Source organism: Ornithorhynchus anatinus, chromosome 1, assembly GCF_004115215.2.
Source record: "Ornithorhynchus anatinus isolate Pmale09 chromosome 1, mOrnAna1.pri.v4, whole genome shotgun sequence".
Taxonomy (NCBI): Eukaryota; Metazoa; Chordata; class Mammalia; order Monotremata; family Ornithorhynchidae; genus Ornithorhynchus; species Ornithorhynchus anatinus.
Window position 1 is genome coordinate 27,703,909 of NC_041728.1, and position 23,311 is coordinate 27,727,219.

Below are 23,311 nucleotides of genomic sequence, written 5' to 3' on the forward strand. Positions count from 1 at the left end.
GCCTTTCTTTCGAAATGCTCCACAGCAGTCACCCAGCCAAATGGTTTGTGTTTCACTCCCGTTCCAGTGGGGCTTATACTCACATAATGGCCACCCCTGCATAATTCCCCTCTCTCCCTGACCATTCCCACACATTTCTGAGGAGGAAATTAATAGACATTATTAAGCAGTGATAGCGGCACAAGCCAGGGCAGAAAGTTTTAGGTCAGGTTGGTTCAGCCCTGGAGTTGTCTTTTTTGACATATACCTGTGTAATTAGTTCGGGGCTTTGCACACGGTAAGGGCTCAATAAATACCACTGAATGAATGAATTAAATTGTGCTCCAGGATAGGAAGTACTTAACAAGTACTGCATTATTATTATTATTATTATTATTACAACTGAGTATAGTCTAGAGACACCATCCCACAACCTTGGCCTCTCAAACACCTTGTCTTGCTCTTGTCCTGTCTCCGACAACCCCTTGCTCACACCCTCCATCGTGCCGGAATGCCCTTCCCCTTCACATCCAACAGACCACCTTCTGTCCTCATTTTCAGAGCCTCATCACCTTTGGGACTGTAAGATTAGACTCTAAGACTATACTGTAACCTCCCCTCTAGACTGGAAGCTCATCGTCTACCAAGTCTGTGCTATCATACACTCCCAAGCGCTTAGTACAGTGCTCTATACACAGTAAGCGCTTGTTAAATATGATTGACTCTGGGATACCTTTCTTGAGTAATGTCTCATCTCCCCAATTATATCTTCTCTCCCTACAGCATCCGCTCTATACTTGGGTTTGGCCTCCCTGAGGATTTAGGTACTTCACTTCATGCCCTGCCCTCGTGGCACTTATGCAGAGAAGCAGTGTGGTCTAGTGGATAGAGCCCGGGCCTGGGAGTCATCAGGGCCTGGGTTCTAATCCTGGCTTTGCCACTTGTCTGCCGTGTCACCTTGGACAAGTCACTTCAGTTCTCTGGGCCTCAATTCCCTCATCTGTAAAATGGGGATGAAGACTGTGAGCCCCATTTAGGACCGGGACTGCGTCCAACCTGATTACCTAGTGCTTAGTACAGTGCCTGGCACATAATAAGTTCTTAACAAATATAAAAAATATATAATGGTGCTAGTAGGAGTATAGCATTATCAGTAATAGTGGTATTGTCGTCTTGCCTTATGCCGTCGAGTCGTTTCCGACCCATAGCGACTCCACAGACACATCTCTCCCAGAACGCCCCGTTCTCCATCTGCAATCGTTCTGGTAGTGGGTTCAGAGAGTTTCTGGGTAAAAATCCAGAATCGGTTGACCATCTCCTCCTTCCACACAGTCAACTTGAATCTCCACCCTCGACTCTCTCCCGTGCCGCTGCAGCCCGGCACGGTCACCCGTTTGACTCGTAGCAGGTTGCCTTCCACTCGCTAACCACTGGCTAAGGTAGAAATGGAATGGACAGGCCCCTGCTTGACTCTCCCTCCCATAGCCAAGGCTGGTAGCATCCTGGAAACTCTCCAGACGCGACCCTGAGAGGGGAAGCACTCCATAAATGCCATTAATTAATCGATCAATTCCTCTTACTCTCTCCTCCTTTCCTTGTTTTATTTCTCCTGCTTCCATTATTATTAGCCTTCATTCTCTACGTAATAGCTCCTACCCTGTTTTGGTGTTGAAACAATTATGTAAAAACTAGGGCAATTATAAGAGTAAATAGGTTTATCTCTTAAAAAATGCTCACAAGCATATATTAGTCATTCAAAGGTCACCAATCTGTTCAGTAATTTTGAGGGGTGACTAAACTCTTCTGCTTTTAATAGGTCACTAGTTGACGTGAAACTTTTAGCACCACTTATGTTTGCGTGGCGTCATCGTGATATGAAAAGGGTAGAGGAAGATGTTTATTCCATATCTTCGTAGGCAGGTGGTAGGTAGGACCCGGCTTCTATTTTCAGCTCTGCTACTTTTTTGCTGCGTGACCTTGGGCGAGTCTCTTCACTGCTCTGTGCCTCAGTGATCTCATCTGTAAAATGGGGAAGAAGACTGTGAACCCCATGTGGGACCTGGACTGTGTCCAACCCGATTTGCTTGTATCTACCCCAGGGCTTAGTACAGTGTCTGACACATAGAAAACACTTAAATACCACTGGGAAAAAAAAGCATTCTTTGTGAAAGTCCTCATGTGAATTTTTCCCACAAGTTGACTGAGGGTGGGGAACCCGTCTACCAACTCTTTGTATTGTATTCTCTCTGATGCTTTGGACAGTATTCTGCCCACAGTAAGTGCTCGGAAAATACCATCAATGATGACAATTAGTTGGAAAAGTCGTCCCGGTCGCCGGGAAAAACTGCTAACTCGCCACACTGTGAACTTCTAAGGAGCTGAACCTGTGAGATCTGGTGCAGAGAGAAAGGCTGAAAGATAAATTGAAGCATTTGCAGAGAATGGATTGCCTGATCTAGACCGTAAACTTGTGATTGGCAGGGAATGTGTTGACTAATTCTGCTATATTGTACTCTCCCAAGTGCTTAGTACAGTGCTCTGCTCAATAAATACCAATGATTATTTAATGGATAAAGCCACACCTCTCTCCCCTCTCTAAGAAATCATCCAGACTGCAGTGTGGGTAGCTGGAAACCCTCAGTGGAGGAGAAACTTTTCATGAGACGAGGGTATTTCACCTGAAAGGGACCTTGGCCTCGGTAAAGGTCGATCCCCTCTGACGATGAGACTAAGTTGCTTAGTAGGAGGCTTTGAGCTCTGCGGTCTCTCAGTGTGATGGAGAGCTGGATCCATTGGGTGTAACAGAAATGAGATTATCAATCAGGCAATTGAAGGGATTGATTAAACACTTACGGCGCACAGAGCCCTGTACCGAGCTCTCGGGACAGTATAGTACAACAGAGTTCGGAGACGCGTTCCATGCCCACGAAGACCTTACAGGTCATTCAGTGTATTTATTGAGCACTTACTGTGTGCAGAGCGCTCTACTAAGTGCTTGGGAGAGGACAGTATAACAATAAGCAGACACGATCCCTGCCCACAACTAGCTTACAGACTAGAGGAAGAAGCAGAAATTAAAATACAGGATAGATATGTACATAAGGGTGGAGGGGCTGAGGGAGAAGTGAATAAAGTTTGCAAATTCAAGTGCACTTTTAAGGCAGGTGAATTCTTTGCTAATATTAATTTTCCTCCCACCTGGAGTAATCATCCGACTGGGGAAAATAACATGTGAACGATCGAGTCGGCTCAACAAGAAGTCGCTTTTACACATGGAACACAGAGGAAATCTGAAGCCCGGGCATTTCTATATGACCTACAAATCACACCAGTTACATGAAGAAATCTTATACCCACGGCAGACAGTGCAGCTTTTGTTCGGAAACATTAGAGCTGAGATGGCAGAATTCTCCCGAGAGTGGCCTGTTTTTGTCGTCTGTATTGTCGAACGCGAGGGGCTGAGCCCACACACCCAGACCTGACTTCACTTGTGACCTTTAAATGTTTTTAAAATCACTTTTATGGCTTGTGCAAGGGAGCTGAATGTAAATTTATGACGGGTGCTCTGAACCCTCACTGTCTGCCCTTATCTGCACGTTCTATCAAGTTAACAGACTGTATCAGAATAAACATTTTATTCACTTCAGGTCATCACGAAGTTTCAACTCAGCAGTCAGTAGCGTGGCATAGGAGAGCTCAATCTGAAGTTTCGTATGCACAGACGTATCAGGCGACCGCTATTTTTACGAGCACGACCATAAACGCACGTGCAAAGCGGCAATTCATAAAACTGTGAAACACTCATATGAAGAACGGTATTTTCCTTTGGTGTCATTTTGATTCTTTTTGCTCAAGAGGGTGTCTTCAAGTTACTTCTTTAGGTTTCCTAGAGTTATTCCGACATTCTTTCCAGCTTAACAGAATCACAACTATTTACGAGCATTTGTTTTTGTCTGGATTTCTTGTATCTTAGTTGCCAGCCAGCTAACAACTTTGAAGCCTGTGAATTGTTCATTCAGGCTAGCTCTCTTGAAACGATGAAAGTGGGAGTTTTTTCTCGCTCTATTTTCGGCTTGGTTCCTGAGGCCAGACGCATCCGACACAAGGCCATGATGATAGATGAAGGCAAAGCCAAAGAGCCAAATCAGGTTTTCCTTTTTTCCCTCTCCAAAAAGCTTGGGTTAACTTGAACACGAAAAAAAGGTTGAATTTTGGTCCATATTTGGTCTGTATTGATTTGTTTAATAATGTTGTGGCGAGTTTCCCTCCCCCTCCATATATGCCAGACTACCACTCTCTGCATTTTCAGAGCCTTTAAAAATCACGTCTCCTCCAAGAAGTCTTCCCTGATTAACCATTTTTTTCCCTGACTCCCTCTCCCTTCAGTGTCATCTGTCCACTTGTACCCTTTGGACATCGAAAGGTGTTCACCTCACTCTCAGTCCCACAGCCCTTTAAGGATATAACTGTAATTTATTTATTTGTGTTGATGTCTTTCTCCCTGCCTCTAGACTGTAAGCTCGTGGTGGGCAGGGAATGTGTCAGTTTATTTTTGCATTGTACACTCTCCCGAGGGCTTAGTACAGTGCTCTGCACACGGTCAGCGTTCAATAAATACGATTGAATGAGCGCTTAGAACTGTGCTTGACACATAGTAAGCGCTTAACAAATACCATAATTATTATTAATAAATAGAATGAATATTTTAGCTGAACTACAATCCCTCCTTTCTTCTGGCCTCTGGGGCATTCCTCTTTGATGCCTGCCAGCTCAAATTAAGCACCAAATTACTGAAACGAAATGACTCAAATTCTTTCCTGAACGCTTTCCTCCTCCTAACTTAAATCTCTGTTGGTGATGATGCCAGCCTTGACCCAGAAGCCCTCAACTGCAGTGTTATCCCTGACATCTTTGCACTTAGAACAGTGCTTGGCACATAGTAAGCACTTAAATGTCATTATTATTATTACTACTATTCTTATTTGCGACTGTCAGCTCGTTGCGGGCAGGGAATGTATCTGTTTATTGTTCTGTTGTCCTCTCCCGAGAAGTTAGTACAGTGCTCTGCACACAGTACGTGCTCAATAAATGCGATTGAATGAGTGAATGAATTTTGCCTCTCGCATTCCAACTGCTGCTGAATCCTGCCTGTTCTTCTAACAATCATCTCCCACATCTACCCTTTCACTAACCAGATTACTGCCATCTTAGTCCAGCGTCTTGTTATTAAAAGGGGAAACAGCGTGACCTAGTGGTAATAGCCCGGCCCTGGGTTCTAATCCCGGCTCTGCCGCTTGTCTGCTGGGTGACCTTGGGCAAGTCGCTTCACTTCTCTGGGCCTTAGTTACCTCATCTGTAAAATGGGGATTAAATCCTCTTCCCTCCATTTTAAAACGTGAGACTCCTATGGGGCAGGGATTTACCTCATCTGCAACATGGGGGTTGAGACTGTGAGCCCCATGTGAGACAGGGATTGTGTCCATTATGTCCAACCTGATTTGCTTGTATCTACCCCAGCATTTAATACAGTGCCTGGCACGTAGTAAGTGCTTAACAAACACCATAAAATGCAACCTCCTCTAACAAGCCTTCCTTGATAAACTCCCAGACCACATCATCAGCCACATCTAGCACTTGCATATTTATACATACCCTCCCCCAGCACTTTTGTAGACGAATATGATCGACTGTAGAGTCTATTTATTCCGACTTCCCTATTAATATTTTAATGTCTGTCTTGTCCATTAGAATGTAAAATCCAACTAGTGGATAGAGCACAGGCCCAAGAGTCAGAAGGACCCGGGTTCTACTCCCAGCTTCACCACTTGTCTGCTGTGTGACCTTGGGTAAGTCACTTCACTTCTCAGCGCCTCAGGTCCCCCATCTGTAAAATGAGGATTAAGACTGTGAGCCCTATGTGGGATGGGGACTTATGCCCACCCCGATTATCTTGTATCTACTGCCTAGAACAGTGCCTGGAACATAGTAAGCGCTTACCAAATCCCATTATTATGTGGGCAGGGAATTATAATAATAATAATGATGGTATTTGTTAAGTGCTTACTATGTGCCAAGCATGGAATGTGTTTCATCTTGCTGATATACTTTCCCAAGTGCTTAATTCAGTGCACTGTATCCACTGACAACTCAGTAAATGCCTCACTACTACTGTTCTAAATGTTGGGGCAGAAACCAGTTAATCAGGTTGGACACAGTCCCGTCCCACACGGAGTTTGCAGCCTCAATAGGAGAGAGACAGGTATCGAATTCCCATTTTGCAGTTGAGGCAACTGAGGGCCAGAGCAGTGAAGTGACATGCCCAAGGTCACGCAAGAGGCAGGTGGCAGAGCCGGGATGAGGAACCAGATCCTCTGAATCCCCAGCCGGTGCTTTTTCCCCTAGGCCATGCTGCTTGCTTGCTGCAATTTCTACTACGACTATTTGGAGAGGGAGGGGGCCAAAAACTCAAAGATGGGAACATTTTTAGTGTCCTCTTAATTCCGGCACTTCAGAGGCCAACGTGAAATAACTAAAGGAGATACATCATGGATATGTGAAAAAAAACTCCACCCTGAATATAGTTGCATGTTTAAGTCTTGTGGGAACTTCATGTCTGTCTTTTTATTTATTTCCCTGTGAAACAGCACATGTTTTTGGATCCCATTTTTTTTTTTATTTCTGTGTTTCTGTGGTATACATTTATCATTCCTCTCGAAAGCCAAGTTCGGCTTCTCTTTCCAGCGAGCTGCAAAAATACTTACTGGCTTTGTTTGTTCTGGTACTGAAACTGGTGTTATACAGCGAACTCCCCGAGGATGTTAATACTGTGATAGGTCAAAGGTATAATGACAAATACTTGAAATTTACCATAAATGACAGTGACTTGACATGATGATGAATCTCTAATATGCGACATGGTTAAGGGGTGAGCAGTGAAAGACATGCAGATAAATATTTCCTCCTGATTTCCAGGCCTTCAAAGATCAACACATTTTACCAACTTTAAAGATGAAATATGAGAGGGTCTGAATTTATTCATGTGCCTTATTATGGTATAACCTGGCTTCACCCCTTGGGTAGGGAGGTAGTGTACAGTTGATAAGTTTCTTGGCATAATATTTTCTAAGTGCTCAAAACATTGTCTTTGATCAAACTTGTAATTTTGAAACTTTGGAGTCATTTTAGAGGAAAAAGATGCAAAATACTGCGCAGTTAGGCATGGTGTTCATGCTTGCTAACCTGAGGGAGTTGCCCTAATAATAATAATGATAATTGTATTTGTTAAGCACTTACTTTGTGCCAGGCACTGTACTAAGCCCTCGGGTAGATACAAGGTTATCAGAAAGGACACCGTCCCTGCCCCGCATGGGGCTCACAGTCTACGTACTAGGGAGTAGGAGTCAATCCCCCATTTTACAGATGAGATAACTGAGGCCTAGAGAAGTGAGTGACTTGCCCAAGGTCACATAACAGGCGAGTGCTCGAGCTGGAAATTGAACCCAGGTCTTTTGATTTCCAGGCCCGCGCTCTTTCCTGTAGGCCGCACGGCTCCTCCTCTACGAACCACTTGCCTGGGCACGAAGTAGCCGTGTTATTTCTGGCTTTTCTGGCAAATCCCAAATGGGGGAAGGGTGTTGGGGATGGTAAATGCTAAAGGGCCAGATGATGGCATTTCATCCTGTCAGCTCCTCCAAGTTTCTCTTGCAGCGGGAATAAGAAATGAAGCGCAGGGGGAACACGGCAGGGGATGTTCTCTGTCGCGGAGGAAGGCAAGGAACACCCTCTCTCTGACTTGTCTCCCCCTTTCTGGTTTCTCCTCCTCCCCTGCTCTGAACTTGTTCACTTTCAGTGGGGCAGATGAAACCGACACCCCATGCAGATTTCTCACCCACGAGGTCGTGCTGTTTCTTAAGTGCTTGGGAGAGAAGACGATACAGCAGAATCAGGGCCCCGTAACGAGTTTACAATCTAGCTCCCAAGCACTCAGGGCAGTGCTCTGCACACAGTATGGGCTCCATAAATACCATCGGTTGTTTTTCACTCAAGTGGCTTAAATGATTTGCCTGTGAGGGAGAATAGCAGTGTGGCCTAGGGGATAGGGCACGGGCTTGGGAGTAAGAAGGGCCTGGGCTCTAATTCCGGCTCCTCCACTTGTTTGCTGGATGACCTTGGGCAAGTCACTTCACTTCTCTGGGTTTCAGTTCCCTCATCTGTAAAATGGGGATTAAGACCGTGAGCCCTACATGAGACAGGAACTGTGTCCAAGCCCCATTATTTTGTATCTACCCCTGTGCTTAGAACAGTGCCTGGCACATACTAAGCACTTAAAAAATACCGCACTTGTTAGTATCATTCTTTCATGCTAAATTTACGGGGAGCAATTCATCATGTTTCTGGATGGAAAATTAAAACAAATGAATTTTTCAGTTTGGCACATTTGGCTCTGGGCAAAAGTCAGACTTTTGTAAATGAAACTGATGGTGGATTTTGCTGATGCTCCGATTAGAGAATGGGAACTCTGTTCAGTATTTAATTAATATTTTTGATGCTGAGGAGGAAAAGTAAATGCCACAGTAGTTGCAACATTCTTTTCCATAGTTAAAAGGGCACATCGTATGGGTTTATTGTAGAACATTTCCCTTCTATTTTTAAAACAATGAAAACTGGTCTAAAGACCCCTGTGTCTCATCATCTTCCCAGATAATGCAAAGTTTTCCATTCACAGGGAGACTATCACCCAACAGAGTAGGTAGAGACATTCCCTGCCCACAGGGAGCTTACAGTCTCGAGGGGGTAGACAGACATTAAGAGAAACAAATAAATAACATAAATAATATTATTGATTGAAATAGATTAAACCAACTCTTGAAAATCATTGTTCTGTTATAGATGTAACATTTTACACCTTGACTTTAAACCATTTGGCAGATAAGCAGACACACAGAGAAGCAGTGTGACCTAGTGGATAGAGCACATCCCTGGGAGTCCGAAGGACCTGAGTTCTCATCCCAGCTCCTCCACTTGTCTGCCGTGTGACCTTGGCCAAGCCACTTGACTACTCTGGGCCTCAGTGACCTCAGCTGTAAAATGGGGATTAGGACTGTGAGCCCCGTGTGGGACATGATCTGCATCCAAGCTTGTGCTTAGTAAAGTACCTGACACATAGTAAGTACTGAACAAATACCCTAAAAAATTTGCGATTCTCCACGCTGATATGGGGGATAGGAATAGCCCGGGGAAATCGAAAGCTTCTCCTTGACTTTCGGAATTTGCCGCTGCTCCATCCGTTTCCCCGTGGCATCTGCCTCTCAGTTTTTTGTCCCGGTCACCTGCTATGGTAGGAGGACTGAAATTTTAGGTCCTGGGTTCAGGATCCAAGCGACCGTGTTGCATGAGGTCTATGAAGTAAACCATGCGGCTGCTTATCTCCTGTCTGGAACACCTAAGTATTTCAAAACATCAGTGAGCTTTTAAGACATTAATTAGCTCTCTAAGTCCATTTCCCCTCTCCGCCTAAGCCATCCTGCAAAGCCAGCAGCAATCAGCGAGCAGTTTTAAGGGAGGGGGCGGGGTGGGGAGCCCTGAGTATTTCCTGAAACCCTATCTAGCAGGCTAGCTGCTAAGACAACTTGTTTTTCTGGTTCTCAGAGACAACTGGCATCTCGCTACCCCCAAAAGCACTGGTTCGGCACCTGATAAACCCATATTCACAATTTCAGGTGAAGTCAACGAGTTTCTTCTGGCCTAATTTTAGACCTCTCACACTCTTTCGTCTTTACGACTTCTGCACTTCCTCCCCTCGAATACCTTAAATTACATTTATCAGGCCCTTTCTCGCCCATCGTTCTGAACGCCTAGGAGGGTACCGTGACAGTGCTAATATACGCCGTGTTTATTTGAACTGGAAATTCGTTTAGGGGAACTACCCAGAGAATCCGCCACTTCAGATCGAGAAAGTCCCAAGGCATAATGCCGTCAGTCTCTCAGTGGAGCCCATCAGCGTTTGGGGCAGGAGTTGTCAAATTCATACCCGTAGCTGGGCTGCCGAGGCAGTTACACATTCATACACAGGTTGTGTTTTTGAAAAACTGTAAATAATGACTTATCTGTGAAACAATAAGCAGTCTAGTGCATTATTACGAAATAGAACCAAAGGAAATGAAATTAGTAAGCGGAGTTCTGTTTTATCAATTTCTGTATCAACAGCCTCAAGGTTGTAGGTTTGTCCCCGAAACTAGTTTGTTCGGCTAGAGGATGATCCTCCATATAAGAAAGGGGCGACGGAAATCTGAATGGAGTGTTAGGATTTAGAAAGTTAGTTTCCAACAAGAGAGCGGGCTATTGGAGAGAGTCCAGGGCTAGGAGTCAGGAGCCTGGGGTTCCGGGGCAAGTGACTTGGCCTCTCTTTTGCCCTGTGGCTTCATGTTAAAAATTGCTGTGGGCAGGGAACAAGTCTATCAGCTCTGTTGTACTGTCCTCTCCCAAGCGCTTAGTACAGTGCTCTGCACACAATAAGCACCTACTGAAAACCACTGTTCGACAGACCGATCGATTCAAATGGAAACACGGTACCTGTTCGGAAGCCCTGAATTTTTATCCAAATGCTTGCCCAAGACACTTGGGAAGATGGGGGGCCCTTATTTCAAGCACATTCATTCATTCAATCATATTTATTAAGCACTTACTGTGGGCAGAGCACTGTACTAAGCACTTAAGAAAGTACAATACAGCAATAAAGAGTGACATTCCCTGCCCACAACGAGCTCACAGTCTACGAAGGGGGGGGAGAGACATCAATACAAAGAAATAAAATGACAGATGGGTACATAAGGACTGTGGGGCTGGGATGGGGGAAGAGCAGAGGGAGCAAGTCAGGGTGACGCTGAAGGGAGTGGGAGCAGAGGGAAGTCCAGAGGGGAAAAGCCCCCAGAATCAGCGGGGAGAGGAGGGACGACTGGTGGGGGTGGGGAATTCGTGGAGGGGCTGGTGCCAAAGACAGAGGTTGGGGTGGAAGAACCGTTTGGGGGGAAATGTGTGAATGTGCACAGGAGAAGCAGAAGAATGAAGAAGGGAGATTGCAGATGTCTTAAGGGAATCCTTGCTAGTATATATGTATGTATATATGTATATACCTATACATATAATAATAATAATTACGGTATTCGTTAAGCACTTACTATGTACCAGTAGTCTTCTAAGCATTGAGATAGATACAAGGTAATCAGGTTGTCCCACGTGGGGCTCACAGCCTTAATCCCCATTTTATAGATGAAGTAACTGAGGCCCAGAGAAGAGAAATGGCTTACTCAAGGTCACAGAGCAGACAAGTGGCAGAGCGGAGATTAGAACCCAAATCCTCTGACTCCCAAGCCCATGCTCTTTCCACTAAGCCATGCTGCTTATTCAATGGTTTTTTTTAAAGGTCTTACTATGTGTCAAACACTGTTCTATGTGCTGAGGTAAGTTCAAATTAATGAGGTTAGACACAGTCCCTGTCCCACATGGGGCTCCCAGTTTAAGACAGAGGGAGAATGGATCTCAAATCCCTATTTTACAGTTGAAGAAACTGAGGCACAGAGAAGTTGTGACTTGTCCAAGGTCACACAGCAAGCAATTAGCAGAGCAACTGGCACAGCTGGGTTTAGAATTCAGGACCTCTAACTCCCAGGCCCATGATTTTTCCACTAGGCAACACCCTATGTCCCTAATATCTCCACCCCCTCTAGACTATAAGTTTTCTATGGCCAGGGAATGTGTCTGTTTATTGTTGTATTGTGCTCTCCCAAACTCTTAGCACACAGTAAGCACTCAGTAAATATGATAGAATGAATAATATCAACCGGTCCTCTCCTTCCTATTCCTTATTTTCTCTCCCCTTAATTGGCACTCTTAGCTCCTTCTCCTTTAGCCTGCCACAGATTTTTTTTTAAAAATGGTATTTGTTAAGCGCCTACTTTTGCCAAGCACTGTTTTAAATGCTGGGTTCATACAAGCTTATCAGGTTGGGCACAGTCCGTGTCCCACATGGGGCTCACTGTCTTAATCCCCATTTTACAGCTGAGATCACTGAGGCCCAGACAAGTGAAGCAACTGGCCTAAGCTCCCACAGCAGACAAGTGGCAGAGCCGGGATTAGAACCCAGGTCCTTCTGTCTCCCAGGTCCATGGTCTCCCCACTAGGACATGCTGCTTATTAGTATTATTATGATTGTGTGTGTAAAGAATTCATTCATTCATTTAATTGCATTTATTGAGCACTTACGATTCAGTGGAAGTACAATTCAAGTACTTACTCTGTGCCAAGCACTAGTCTAAGTGTTGAGGTAGAAACCAGTTAGTCGAGGCAGACTCAGATCCTGCCCCAGCCCTTGCCAAACCTGGACGTAGTTGCTAGAATTTGCAAAATCGGATTTTTAGGGGAGCCTTAGACAAGTTGGGTGATTGGATCTGTAGCCCAGATTGGAACAGGGACCAGGAAGATCAAAGGTTTTCCAAACAGTCCTCTAATGAATCTGCATTTCTTCGGGCCATTTTCTTCATCTGGAACTGAAACTCCACACAAGAGGAAGGGTCATACCTTGACTTTACTGCTAATGATCGGGACTAAAAGTGGGTGGGCAAATTGGATGGAGCCCAGAGAAGAGCAATTAAAGCGATTAAGGGAAAAAGGCTTGACTCAGGAAGAAAGATTAATGAAGCTAAGATGTATCTTGCTGGGTTACCTAATGGCTGGAGGGAAGACCTGTGGTCAATTGGGAACGGGCAGTTGAAAACAAGGAGGAACGGGCGGGCGTTGTGTTCTGTGGCTGCAAGAAAATGACTGGGGTTCGGGAATGAAATAAAGGAAAGGAAGATAAAAATGGAACAGCAGAAACCGCTGTCAGTGGGGAACGTTTACTTAAGACTCAAGAGGAACAGGCAAAAAAGGAAGATGAAAGACATTCTTAAAAATACCTAGTTTTATTTTACAAAACAGAAGACATTTGTGCCAAAAAAGGGAAATATTTTAAAAATAATTGAGACTGTGTAGGGAAAGGTAGACATGCAGACATGGGGTGGGAGATGGAAGAATAGAATAGATGGATGTAGTAGTAATAAAAATAATGATATTTACTGATCACTTACTAGGTGCAGAACACTATATTGAGCGCTTGGGAGAGTACAGTAAGACAATAAACGGACACATTCCCTGCCCACAGTGAGTTTACAGTCTGGAGATGAGTTTATAGTCTACGGCAGTCTTGACTTTTCAGATTTTCCTGTCACTGCCTGAACTAAAAATGACCCCTAATTTCCCCTCTCCACCCAGCCCTTCCCATAACACACGTTTTCACGATGTTAAAGGATTAGGGAACGTTTTTTCCAACACGGTGCGTCTAGTTGAATAGAGCATGATGCACTGTTGGAAGAAAATGGTTGCATGTGTGGTCATGGAGTCAGTGATTAGGTGGTGTGGAAGAGCTGAAATGGGCGGAATAAAGTGGGGAGATGAAAGATTAATTAGAGAAGGTCTTCTGGAGGAGGTGTGATTTTAGAAAGGCTTTGAAGAGGGGAAGAACTGTGGTCTGTCAGAGGTGTACGGGGAAGGAGTTTCAGGTGAGAGGGAAGGTATGAGCAAGGACTTGGTAGTGGAAAACAAGAGAACAAGGTACAGCGTGAGTTGGAGTGTAGTGAGAGGAGAAAGGAAAAAATAGAAAGGAGAGAGCTGAGTGGGTGCCCAAAAGGCTTTAGTCTGGAATTTTTGCTTGATGATTCCCTTGGACTGTAAGTTTGTTCATAATAATTAATAATAATAATTGTGTTATTTAAGTGCTTACCACTCTACTAAGAGCTGGGGTGGATATAAGCAAATCGAGTTGAACACATTCCCTGGCCCACATAGGGCTCCCAGTCTTAATCCCCATTTTCCAGCTGTGGCCTAGACAAGTGAAGTGACTTGCCTGAGGTCACCCAGTAGATAAGTGGTGGAGCCAGAACTTGAACCCAGGTCCTTCTGATTCCCAGGCCCAAGCATGATCCACTCAGCCACGCTGCACTCTATGGGCAGGGAGCGTGTCTGCTAATTCTGTTGCATTGTACTTTCCCAAATGCTCAGTAAAGTGCTCTGCACACAAGAAGCATTCAATAAATACCAGCATTTGGTTGATCGATGAGGGAGTGGAGTGGGCCAATGTTGGAAATTTTTGAGACAAGGGGAGACATCTTGCAAGATGATGCAGAAAAAGTGATCCGGGCAAAAGGATCACATACGATGGCTTGGAGCTGAAGAATTTGATGGCAAGAGGATCAGTGAGAAGGCTGATGTAGTAGTCAGATTGGGATAGGAGAAGACACCGGACTAGCATGGAGATGGTTAATTAATGAATTCATTCAATCTACTTATTGAGCACTTACTGTGTGCAGAGCAGTGTACTAAGCACTTGGGAGAGCACAATTTAACAGACACGCTCCCTGCCCACAACAAGCTCACGGTTTAGAGGGGGGAGACAGATATTAATAGAAATTAATAAATTACAGATATAGACATAAGTGCTTGGGGCTGGGAGTTGGAATGGATAGGACGAGGCAGAGCTAGGGAATTTTGTAGAGGAAGAACTAATGGGATTTGGAGACAGACTGAATATAGGGGATGGAAGAGAGGGTGGCTCAGTGGATACAGTATGGACCTGGGAGTCAGAAGGACCTGGGTTCTCATCCTGGGTCTGCTACAAGTCTGCTGTGTGACCTTGAATTTACTTGTCTGAGCCTCAGTTACCTCATCTGGAAAATGGGAATTTAAGACCGTGAGCCCCATGTGGGACAGGGATGGTGTCCAATTCGATTAACTTGTATCTACCCCAGTTCTTAGAACGGTGCCATAATTATTGTAAGTACCATAATTATTATTAAGGGAGAGTCAAGGATAATGCCAAGGTTATGGGCTAGAGAGATGGAGAGGGTGGTGGTCTGATCAACTCCGATGAGAAATTTAGGGGGAGGAGAAGATTTAAACTCATAGTGGGCAGGGAACGTGTCTAACCTATTCTGTCATATTGTAGTCTCCCAAGCGCTTAGTCCAGTGCTCTGCACACAGTAAGCGCTTCATAAATACCATTGATTTATTTGGGAGGGAAGATCATTTTTAAACACTATATGCTAAGCACTGGGTAGATATAAGATAAACAGATCCCACATGGGGCTCACAGTCTAAGTAGGAGAAAGGGCAGGAATTGAATCCTCCTCTTGTAGGTGTGATAACTGAGGCCCAGAGAAGCAAAGTGACTTGCCCAGGATCACACAGCAGGTACATGGGGAGCTGGAATTCAAACCCAAGTCCTCTGGTTCCCAGGTCCAGGATCTTTCCACTAAAGCCACACTGGTTCCCAAGATGAGGAGTTCAGGTTTGGACATGTCAAGGTTGAAGTATTGGCAGAACATCCATGGGGAGATCTCATGAGGAAATAGGCGATGACAGAGAGGGAGAAAAGACAGAGCTGGAAAGGTAGATTTGGGTATCATCTGCACAGTGTTTTGCAAAGAGGAAGCGCTCAATTAATGCGATCCAATTAATGAATCGGAAGTAATTGCAGACGTGGGATCAGCTGAATTCTTCAAGGGACCGAGTCTAGATTGAGAAGAGAAGGAGCGCCAAACAGACCCTTGAGGGACAGTTCCAGTTAGCGAGTGAGAAGCAGAGGATGAGTTGAAGAAAGAGACTGAGAAGGACCATCCAGGAGGTAAAAGGAGAACCAAGATGTCTACCTACTCTTAGACTATCAGTTAGTTGTGGGCAGGGAATGTGTCTGTTTATTGTTGTCCTCTCCCAAGCGCTCAATACAGTGCTCTGCACACAGTAAGCACTCAAAAAATACAATTAAATGAATGAAAAACCAAGGCTAGATAATGGTTCCAACAAAATGGAGTGGTTCTGGGCTTCTGTGTACAATGCACTATTTGGTGCTTGGGAGATCACAGTACAACAGGGTTGGTAGCCACAATCCCTGCCCGCAAGGATTTACAATATGGAGAATAATAACTATAATTTTTTCCTTATATTAATGCCTGCCTCCCCCTCTAGAATGCATAGAACTGTGAGCAAAGAATGTGTCTATCTTGTTGTACTGTGATCTCCCAAGCACTTAGTACAATGCTCTGCACACAGTAAGCGCTCAATAAATACGATTGACTGACAGAGGTTTACAGTCGAAGAACTAAAGTGAGGGGGAGGGAAGGCAACAAAAAGAAACAGCGTGGCTTAGTGGAAAGGGCATGGGCCTGGGAGGCAGAGGACCTGGGTTCTAATTCTGGTTCTACCACTTGTTTGTTGTGTGACCTTGGAGAAGTCCCTTCACCTCTCTCTGCCTCAGTGACCTCAACTGTAAAATGGGGTTTAAGACTGTGAGCCCTATATGGGACAGGGACTGTGTCCAACCTGATTAGCTTGTCTCTATCACAGTACTTAGAACAGTGCCTGGCACACAGTAAGTGCTTAATAAACATCATTTAAAAAAAACAAAACACACACAATGAGTGAACAACAAAAGAACAGAAAGGCCGTGACCTAGTGGAAAGAGCACAGGCCTGAAACTCAGAGAAACCGAGTTCTAACCCCAACTCTGTCACTTACCTGCTGTTCAGCCTTGGGCAAGTCACTTCACTTCTCTGGGCCTGCTACCTCGTCTGTAGAATGGAGAATAAATCCTACTCCCTCCGACTTAGACTGTGAGCCCAGGTGGGACCCGATTGTGTCCAATCTTATTATCTTTTATCTATCCTGATGCTTAGTTCATCGTAAGTGCTTAACAAGTACCATTAAAACAACAGCAACAACAAGAAAACAGAATATGACAATGGTAAATACAGCAAGACCACATGATAATGGATGTCCTCCTCCCATTTGTCCTCCAGGCCCTGTGTGTATAATAATTGAAGTACTGGTTAAGCGCTTACTTTATGCCAAGCACTGTACTAAACCCCGAACAAGATAATCAGATTGGACAGGAGTCCCTGCCCAACAAGGGGCTCACAGTCTAAGCAGGGCTTCATAGAGGGGAGGAGTGAAGCAAAGGAATGAAATGGATCCAGGTCTTAATCGTGAAATATTTATGCCACTGAGGCATCTTTGCCGTCATTAATCTGTTTGTTTCAAACGAGCAGTTTAGCTGGGAAGAATGATTTTCTAGAAAGTCTGGTCTGGTAGCTTTGACCCTGTAAGAGCCACTTCAAAGAAAAGAAATTCAGGTGGTCACATTTCAGGACCAATGAACCTAGGCTATGGGCCACTGTTAGAAAAGGCCCTTCATTAAGTGTCATGAAATGATTATATGTTTCTAGATTTGAATATAACAAATGATTGAGTTCTGGAACTGGAGAGACAAATAAAGTAATTGTCTCTGAATAGCCTTGTTTCTTATTCCACCAGAGAGAACCATCCATGAGAAGCGATAGTGCTATCATTTGACTCTTCAGAAAAAGGGAACTGAAAATTACGTGTAGTATTTTTTCTCATCATCAGTGGTACTTATTGACTGCTTACCGTGTGTGGAGCCCAGTCCTAAATGCATGGGAGGGTACGATACAACAGAGTAGGTAAACATATTCCCTGATCACAGTTCATTCATTCATTCAATTGTATTTATTGAGCACTTACTGTGTGCAGAGCACTGTACTAAGCTCTTGGGAGAGTACAATACAGCACTCAACAGTCACATTCCCTGCCCACAACGGGCTTACAGTCTAGAATGGGGGAGGCAGACATCAATACAAATAAATAAAATGACAGACAGGTATGTAAATGTTGTGGGGCTGGAAGGGGAAAAGAGCAAAGGGAGTAAGTCAGGGCGACGCAGAAGGGAGTAGGAGATGTGGAAAAGTGGGACTTAGTCTGGGAAGGCCTCTTGGAGGAGATGGGCCTGACTTTACAGTCTCCTAAGCATAATTACTGATTATGAATCATTTGTTCCTACCTTCTTTGGAAGATCTCTCTTAATTGCTATTTTAAAATCACTTTTACTGTGCTATAGTCATGTGTGACTCTTTGTGGCTCAGAGTCCACACCCTGTAGGATGTTGCCTGTTCATCTGGACGTGGTTTTCTCCAACTTACCGGGTCCTTCTGTTGGATGGGGTGAGGGAGGGTTCTTCCATCGGAAGCAACCAAGTTTAGGGGAAAGAACAAGGGACCGGCAGTCAGGAAGTCCAGGTTCTAATCCCAGCTCTGCCACTTTCCTGCTGTGTGACCTTGGGAAAGTCATTTAACTCTGCACATGGTAAGCACTCAATAAATATGATTGAATGAATGAATTTATCCTCTCTATGCTGCAGTTTCATCCTCTATAAAATGGGGATAACATCCATGTTCTTACTGTTAGATTATGAGCTCACTATGAGATGGAGTTGTGTCCAATGGATTGTATTGCATCCGCCCCAGCACTTAGAATAGCACTTGGAACATAGAAATTGTTTAATTGAAAGCCAATTTTCAATTTTATTATGACCTGCAGATCATATCACCCATCTACTCCTCAATAATAATCATGATAATGTTGGTATTTGTTAAGCGCTTACTATGTGCAGAGCACTGTTCTAAGCGCTGGGGTAGATACAGGGTCATCAGGTTGTCCCCCGTGGGGCTCACAGTTAATCCCCATTTTACAGATGAGGGAACTGAGGCACAGAGCTAAGTGACTTGCCCACAGTCACACAGCTGACAAGTGGCAGAGCCGGGATTCGAACCCATGAACTCTGACTCACAAGCCCAGGCTCTTCCCACTGAGCCATGCTGCTTCCTCAACTGTATCAGAGACTATTTGGAACACCTGCAGGGTTCTAAAATTATTCACAAAGGTTTTTCTACTCATTTTTACACGAAGCCTCATCTCATCCAGCCAGGTGAATATCTCTTGGTTTTTTTCGGTCCCGTCCTGGAAGGAAGGATCTTTTCATCTTACGAGGTTTTTACAGCTAAAAGAGGAGCAGTGACCATCTTTCTCCCAGAAGCAAGGAATCCCAAGCCTGCTCAGCTTTGCTTCTTTAAAAAGTTTGGGATGAGCCATTCATTTTTGTATATGGGAACAGTGGCCCTGACTATTTAACTTCGTACCTCTGGCTGTTACAAATGAGTGGAGATAGTTTACCCTTCTATTAGGAGAAAGGAATTCACAATAAATAGTTGCATAAGTGAAATCCTCACGGAAGAGGCATTTTCCCATTGCCTAAAATCCCAAGTTCATCTGCAGTGCGTCACCACCCTTTTCCTCAGTCAACAGCCCCACGGCCGTGGATCGAATTATCCACGTGGCTTCTTGTGCTGGGTAGAAAGAATTTGCATCCCACTTTTACTTTCATCGTTCACTTTATAATAATAGTTGTGGTCTTTGTTAAGCGCTCACTCTGTGCTGAGGACTGTATTAAGCACTGGGGTAGATACAAGATCATCAGGTCCCTCATGGGCCTTGCATTGTAAGTAGGAGGGTGACCAGGTATTGAATCCCTATTTTACAAATGAGGGAACTGAGGCTCAGAGAAGTGAGGTGACTTTCCCAAGGTCACACAGCAGACAAGTGGAGCAGGGATTAGAACCCAGGTCCTCTGACTCCCAGGCCAATGCTCTTTCCACTAGGCCAGGCTGCTTCTAGTGGCTTTATAAAGGTGTCGTTTACTTGTCGATTTTTTTTTTTTGGAAGTGGCAGAGATACTTTGGAGGGAATAAAATATTTCCATAGAAAATGGCAAGTTCTCTGGACTTTCCTCTGGCCTGATTGAAAATTTCCTGCGCCTACAGCTGACTGACATTCATGATGTCAACAACGCATCTGGCCGTGAGTCAGCTTTGAAACTCTCCCCATTTTTGCCAGGGTGTTCACTTGGTAATTGCTTTCAGCTGGGCAGCTGTTATGCTAAGATACTCGAGAAGAATGCGTCAAGCCCCTCCCTTCTCCTTCCTCGGGATTCCTCCAGGGATCCCAGACAACCCCCCCCCCCAAAAAAAAAGATCTGGTACCAGAAAAGGCTCCAATTCAGATAATAGAAACAGGAACAATTAAGAAACTCCTGTAAGGATCCCTCACACAACAACAATGACATTAATTATGGTATTGGTTGAGCACTTACTATTTACCAGGTACTGTACTAAGCGCTGGGGTAGATATAGATGAGGAGGAAGCTAGCTAGATCAGATTGGAAGATGATTTTAGACTATAATCATAATAATAATTATTATTATAATAATGATGATGATGGTATTTGTTAAGCGCTTACTACCTGCTGTTCTTGTCTGTCCGTCTCCCCCGATTAGACTGTAAGCCCGTCAAACGGCAGGGACTGTCTCTATCTGTTGCCGACTTGTTCATCCCAAGCGCTTAGTACAGTGCTCTGCACATAGTAAGCGCTCAATAAATACTATTGAATGAATGAATGAATGAATGAACCTGCCAAGCATTGTTCTAAGTGCTGGCGGGGGATCCAATGTAACCAGGTTGTCCCACGTTGGGCTCACAGTCTTAATCCCCATTTTACAGATGAGGTTACTGAGGCACGGAGAAGTTGAGTGATTTGCCCAAAGTCACATAGCTGACAAGTGACGGGGCCAGGATTAGAACCCATTACCTCTGGCTCCTAAGCCCGAGCTCTTTCCACTGAGCCACGCTGCTTCTCCAGCTAGACCGTCCCTCTAGCTGTAAGCTCCTTGTGGCGAGGGGCCCGAGAGCTATTGTGCGTTACGTGCAGAGCATCGTGAGTACAATATAACAGAGTTGGTACATTCCCTGCCCACAAGGATCTTACAGTCTAGAGGTCTGATCTAGCAACAGTCTAGAATCATCTTCAAATCCCATCCTGCTAGCTTCCTCCTTATCTGTAATAATATTAATAATGTTGGTATCTGTTAAGCACTTACTATGTGCAGAGCACTGTTCTAAGCACTGGGGTAGATAAAAGGTAATCAGGTTGTCTCACGTGGGGTTCACAGTCTTAATCCCCATTTTACAGATGAGGTCACTGAGGCCCAGAGAAGTGAAGTGACTTGCCCACAGTCACACAGCTGACAAGTGGCAGAGCCGGGTATCGAACCCATGACCTCTGACTCCCAAGCCCGTGTTCTTTCCACTGAGCCACGCTGCTTCTCTACGTAGCTACGAACCCCTTACACATGTTAAAAGCGATATTCCTTTTTAAAATTTCCCCACTTCACCAAATCTTTTCTTCTTCAGTAGAAGACTCCCTTCGCCTTTCCTCCTACATCTATTTCTTATTCTTTTAGTCATCTTGGATGGTCTCTTCTGGACTTCCTCCAACTTGTTGAGATGTAAATCAAAAGGAGATTTCTCTGAGCATCTGAGAATGGACCTAGAGCGTGGAAACATTGCCTTCCAGTTGCTATGTGCTAACCATCTGCTATGCATTCACTCCTCACACTCTTTTGGGATTATCATCAATTACGTACACTGTACTATTAAAATCTGTCATTTTGCTGTGCCTACCTCTTACTGGTCATTTGGAAAATGCGCATAGCAAACTGAGAAGTTAAAAATTATGGTATTTGATAAGTGCTTATTATGTGCCAAACACTGTATTAATAATAATATTGGTATTTGTTCGGTGCTTACTGTGTGCAGAGCAGTGTGTGCAGAGCACTGTGTGCAGAGCAAGTGCTGGGGTAGATACAGGGTAATCAGGTTGTCCCACATGAGGTTCACAGTCTTAATCCCCATTGTACAGATGAGGGAACTGAGGCCCAGAGAAGTGAAGTGACTTGCCCACAGTCACACCGCTGACAAGTGGCAGAGCCGGGATTCGAACCCATGACCTCTGGCTCCCAAGCCCGGGCTCTTTCCACTGAACTGCACTGGGGTGGATACAAGATAGGTAGGACACAGTCTCTTTCCAACAAGGGACTTAGAGAATAAGGAAATTTTAAAATAGAATCTGCAGCGATGGAGTAATAATCGTAAGAGGATTGGAATCCCCTTTAATAAATGCACATTCAACTCAGTATTTCTTTCCAAAAAGTTCCAAACCCCAAAGAAGTCATGTTTCCAAAGCCATAAACTTAGCTCATTACCCTCAGTTTTTCCATAATGCATGTTTTTGCTGACATTTTGGATAATATTCTTTTAGGTAATGAGGGAGCATTTTTCCAAAAGCTTATGCCTAACTATATAGAAAACAATGCCATGAAAAAGGAATGGCTTTGTTGATGTGGCCAGCACCTCTCAAGATATACTTATTAAAGTGCAGAGGCCGGGAGAACAGGTATCGAATCCCCATTTAGCAGAGGAGGGAGCGGAGGCACAGAAAAGCAAAGTGACTTACCCAAGGTCACCCAGGAGGTACTGGGTGGATCTGGGATTAGAACCCAGGACCTTTGACTCCAAGCCCCAAGCTCACTGCACTAGGCCTTGCTGCTTCCTCGAATGAGATGAGAATGAGGCATGGGTGTGTGAGAGGAAGGCATGGTTGTTTAAGCTGGGGTGTTGTGGAAGAGGAGCAAGGAGAAGCAGCATGGCTCAGTGGAAAGAGCCTGGGCTTCGGAGTCAGAGGTCATGAGTTCGACTCCCGGCTCTGCCACTTGTCAGCTGTGTGACTGTGGGCAAGTCACTTCACTTCTCTGGGCCTCAGTTCCCTCATCTGTAAAATAGGGATTAAAAGTGTGTGAGCCCCACTTGGGACAACCCGATTACCCTGTATCTCCCCCAGCGCTTAGAACAGTGCTCGGCACCTAGTAAGCGCTTAACAAATACCAACATTATTATTATTATTAAGGAGAAGTAAGAGAGGGAGCGTTGACTGAATGTCTATCAGCTAATTATCCAGAGATTCGGCTTGAGGCAGAGAGGAATAAGAAACCAGTTGCTGTTCTGATGGACTGGACAAACGTATACGGATCTGGTAGACTCACTTCTATAAGCCGGGGGTCACGTCCCCGGTGAAAGTCACTGGGAAGCAGCGTGGCTTAGTGGAAAGAGTCAGAGGAGCTGTATTCTAATCCCAGCTCTGTCAGATGCTGGTTGTGTGACCTTGGGTAAGTCACTTCATTTCTCTGGGCCTCAGTTTTTCGACCATAAAATGGGGACTAATTACCAATTCTCCATCCTGCTTAGACGGTGAGCCCTATGCAGGACAGAGATTGTGCCCTACCTAATTGCTTGTACCTACCCTAAAGCTTAGAACGGTGTTTGACACATATAAGAGCGTAACAAATGCCATGAAAAAGTGCAAGTTTCCCTGAACACAATTTTTTTTAATGGTATTTCTTAAGCACTTTCTATGTGCCAGGCATTGTACTAAGCGCTGGGGTAAATACAAGCTAATGAGGTTGGATACAGTCCAGGTCCCATATGGGGCTCCCGGTCTGAA

At 44.7% G+C, this 23,311-nt stretch overlaps 1 long non-coding RNA gene and 1 other non-coding gene across 3 annotated transcripts in view; one reads left to right on the plus strand and one right to left on the minus strand.

Annotated features, from left to right (window-relative positions):
- The window catches only part of LOC120638269, a 334,023-nt gene that overhangs the window by 139,532 nt on the left and 171,180 nt on the right, over positions 1–23,311 (plus strand). The gene's annotated exons all lie outside the window — the stretch shown is intronic.
- Positions 1,377–1,514, minus strand: LOC114816182. The gene has a single exon (XR_003763954.1). It is a non-coding gene; the product is annotated as a small nucleolar RNA SNORA7 (small nucleolar RNA).